The sequence below is a fragment of the Microtus pennsylvanicus genome, chromosome 6 (assembly GCF_037038515.1).
Source record: "Microtus pennsylvanicus isolate mMicPen1 chromosome 6, mMicPen1.hap1, whole genome shotgun sequence".
NCBI lineage: Eukaryota > Metazoa > Chordata > Mammalia > Rodentia > Cricetidae > Microtus > Microtus pennsylvanicus.
Window position 1 is genome coordinate 63,702,804 of NC_134584.1, and position 4,593 is coordinate 63,707,396.

Genomic DNA, 4,593 nt, shown 5'->3' on the forward strand with positions numbered 1-4,593 from the left:
GTAGTTCACATCTTGATCTTCAAGTAAGAGCCCGAGAGAGAGTCCTACTGAAGATGGCATAAGTCTTTTGAATCCTCAGAGTTTATGCCCATGAAACACCTCTCTTCTAGCAAGGCCACACTTCCTAATCCTTCCCATGCCGTTCCAGCCATTGGAGGACAAAGTATTGAAACATATAAATGTATAGAGAAGCAGTTTCATTTAAACCACCATATTACACTCCTTGGCCCCTATATACTCCTGATTATATCATAATGCAAAATGTGTTCTGTACAACTTTAAAAATACCCATAGTCTTTTACATTCACAATAATTTTTTTTAAATCTAAAGTTCAAAGGCTCTCTGAGAATCAAGGTAGCTTCTTATTTGCAACTCCCTACAATCATAAAGTAAATTACATACTTTTGACATAAAATGGCACAGAATATACATTATTGGTGTGGGAAGTTCTTCTGTCTATGTTTTGCTTTTATTGGTTATTGAATAAATTTTGGCCAGTGGCTTTTCAGAACAGGGCAAGGTAGGAGTTTTAAGCAGATATAGGAGGAGAGAGTAGGCAGAGTGAGTGAGAAGCTATGTAGCCACCACTGGAGACACATGAGCCAGAACCTTGCCTGTAAACCACAGCCACTTGGTGATACACAGATTAGTAGAAATGGGTTAATTCAAGATATAAGAGCTAGCTAGAAATACAGTTAAGCTATTGGCTAAACAGTGTTACAATTAATACATATTTTTGTGTGATTATTTCAGAAGTCTGGGTGACCAGAAAACAAACGAGCAGCCTCCAAATACACATTATCATTCCAAAAGGGAGGAATTGGGCGTAGTGGTGAAATCCTAGACTAAAGCAAGACTAAAACCCAGCATGACAAACTCCAAATGCTTAGGCTTATTTCTGAATTCAAAGAGCTTATATGGCTCTTTTCTTCACAGCTTTTACTGCAATATACATCTCTTTTCCAAGCTGGTTCCAGTTCTTGAGTGGAACCAATTCTCCAAGGCAGATAGCACACAGCTTTGGCTCATCTAATGTCTTGAGCTCTCCGATCAGAATCCAAGCTTCATTTTCACAGCTTCACTGGTTGACCTCTCAGGGCCTCCATTCATGGCTTCACCTGCCACGTCCCGGCTTCAGTGGCTCTCTTTAACCACAGACAGTGATTCCACAACCCATTATTTGTGTGGTCTATGTGACGCTAAAGCAAGAACCATGTAGACCACAGTTCCAATACAAGGTGAATCCTGACTGCCTTAAGTCACATTTGCAGCAGTTTTGGTTTATTGTTTGTTAGAAATAGGAAAGTCTTTTTGTCTTTTCTTTTCACAATTTATCAACTGAGCTGGGGTGACGTTTTGCCCTCAAGTTACCTTTATCCCAGTGCATATCAGACCTTGCCCTGACCTCCTAAACTCTTTCAGCACAAGTCTTGACTTCCGTATTAAATTCCCTGGTTTTTTTTTTTCTTTCAGACTGTACATTTTTTATTTATTTTTGCTCTACTTCCTCTTTTATTTATAGTCTGCATAAGACTAATAGCCATGTAATTAGAGTCAGATTAAGTTGTCTTGAAATCTCTTTCACCAAATAAATTATTATATTGGTTTTCAATTTAGCCTCGAGAAATTCATAGGACAAGGGCAGAAGGAAGCACATTATTTTCCAAACTGTCACAATACTTGTCCCTAACCAAGCTGCAAAAATTTTTCTCAGGAACCTCCTGAGCTGAGCCTCCATAGCCTGCATAGCTCTCGGTTCTGCTTACAGTGTTCAGCTACATTCCTAGTCCCCAAACCTCAAAGTCTTCTACATTCAATCACATGGTCAGGTCTATTACAGCAATGGCTCACTCATTGATACAAACTATTATCTTAGTTACTTTTCTATTGCTATGATAAAACACCATGACCAAGGCAACTTATAAAAGAAAGCATTTAACTAGACTTACTCTCTCAGAGGTTAGAGCATTTCATTGGATTTTACTCTTTCAAAGGCAGGGTCAAAGGACCAGCTGACACTTACATCTTGATCTGTAAGTAGGAGGCAGAGAGAAACTTACTTGGAATAATAGTAGTCTTGAAACTGCAAAGCCCACCCTTCTTACACACTCTTCTAGCAAGGCCATACCTCCTAATTCTTCAAAAACAGTTCCACCCAACGAGACCAAGTAGTAATACATATGACCTTATGGGAGGCATTCTCATTCAACTACCAAAAGATTTAGTCAGCCATGTTTGGAGATTTGTGACTTTAATTCCAGCACTTGGGTGGAAGAAGTAGGAGGGGAAATCACTGTGAGTGTGATATGAGCCTAGGCAAAACAAGGCTACATAGTGAGACCCTGTCTGAAAACAAAAACAAAAATAACCATAAGTACTTCTTTCCATTGATCCTTGTTCAACCTAAGTTGTCTCACTTGAACATTCGCTGGTACTCGTCCTATGGTCAAGGTTACTTTCTGATTGCCCACTGCAGCAGCATTTTTAAAAATGCCATAAAAATCTACAAGGTCCCCAAAGTCCTCTTAACTAAAGTTAATATCATTCTTCCAAATCACCAATTAATAAGTTCTTTACCTTGTCAATTGATCCACATAGTTTGATAGAAATCAAATCATCTAATGACACATTAGATCATTAATTGCACATGTTAATCCCATGTACAAATTAAGAGAAGCAAGGACCTCTCTCTCTCTGCAAAGGAGCTCACAGTAAAGCTATCACTGAGTCAATCAACGAATAAAAACTACAATATCTAAAGGTGTATTAGCTTGCAATTCTAATTACCAGCCCTAGACAAAGAACTACAGAAAACTAATGACTGCTGGGAGAAGAGACAGCCACTCCCAGGCATGATCCTCTTTGTTGGTTGGCCAGTAGAGCTTGTTAGAGGCCATGAAACACACACAAAGAGCAAAATCTAACAAAGCAGGTTATATTTATTTGTGCAACACACACACACACACACACACACACACGTACACATACACATCTTGGTTGTCATTCCACTCTATCACTGCTAGTGACTCACCAATTGCAAAAATGATGATACAATGGACATGAGTGCTCTGCCCTATTTTATGAAGAATGTGTTAGTTCAAATATTTGTGTGGTTTTTCCTGTTTACTTATTATACAACCTGACATCAAATAAGAAAATATCAGTAGTTACCATATTTAAGTGAAAATAATAAAAGAGTTTCTCACAAGGAACATTGCCACCTGTTCTATAATTTAATGAAAAAAGGGTGCCACAAATTTGGAAGACAGGAAGGAGGGTTATAAGAAAAGTTTGGAGGGAAGAGGTAAACTAGAGGGTATTGTAATTATATCACAATCTCAGAAAATAAAAGAAGTCTTTAAAAATAAAAACACCAGGCCTGCGCAGAGCAGCACGCTGCGGCAAGATGGCAGACAAAGAGATAAAGAAGAAAGAAAGCATCTTGGACTTGTCTAAGTACATTGACAAGACCATCCAAGTGAAGTTCCAGGGTGGCCGGGAAGCCAGCGGGATCCTGAAAGGGTTTGACGAGGATACAGGGCAGCTGAGGCTCATGGTGTGCCGCGGCACCTTGGTGGTGCTTTTCTGCCCACAGGATGGCATGGAGGCCATCCCCAACCCATTCGTGCAGCAGCAAGATGCTTAGCAGGCGGAGGGCAGCCTCACCCTGGGGCCCTCTCTTCCTGTGTGAGCTTCCGTTTGGTGTTTTGGTTTATGTTTTTCTATTTTGTTTTGTTTTTTTTTTAATAAAATTGCCAACTTGAGCAAGAAATAAAAAATAAAAACATCACTTATGCTCTTTATAAAAAAGCAGGAAACCTACCTTGATTGTCTAGGGTGATATTATCTAACTTAAAATTTTAGCAAAATGGTATCAAAGAGTGACCCTTAAGTATTCATGGGTGAGAAAATCCTTTGGCTATTTTAAGGACAGACTAATGCAACATAACTTAACTCCACCAAAACAATTTGTCCTGGTTAGCTTAATTATCACCTTGCCATGGCATATGTTACCTGAGAAGGGATTCTCTGCTGAGAACATTCTCAGATCACCCTTACCTGTCTGTGGGAGATTGTCATGATTGTTATTTGATATAGGAGGGCCTAGCTCACTGTTGATGGCACCATTCCCTGGGCAAGTGGTCCTGGGCAGTACTAGAAAGCTTGCTGAGAGAACAAAATCAAGCCAGCTACTAAGCTGCAACATAATGGCCCCTGTTATATTTCTTTGTGAGCTCCCTGCTTAGATGTAACTCCATGTAAAATAGCAACCAGCCCTTTAGGTTTCTGCTTGAGTTCCTGCCCTGACTTATTTTAACTAAGAACTGTAACCTATATCAGAATAAACCATTTCCTCCCCTAAGTTGCTTGAGATGGTGTCTTATCACAACAACAGAAGAAAAATTAGAACAGTTTTCTCTCAACAAATTAATGGATTCATCACACAGATACATTTTCATTTACTTTTCTTCAACATGTAAGAAGAGATTAAGGAAGAAATGTAGAGGGTAAGAAAAATCACATTGAAAAACCAAGTACATGCTGGAACATTTTGTCATGGATAAGCAGAAATTTTCATGATTTTTTTAATG

The 4,593-nt window shown here is 39.1% G+C and overlaps 1 pseudogene; it reads left to right on the plus strand.

Annotated features, from left to right (window-relative positions):
* Positions 1-3,407: 3,407 nt before the first annotated feature.
* LOC142852851 (U6 snRNA-associated Sm-like protein LSm7 pseudogene) lies at positions 3,408-3,647 on the plus strand (annotated as a pseudogene).
* Positions 3,648-4,593: the final 946 nt, after the last annotated feature.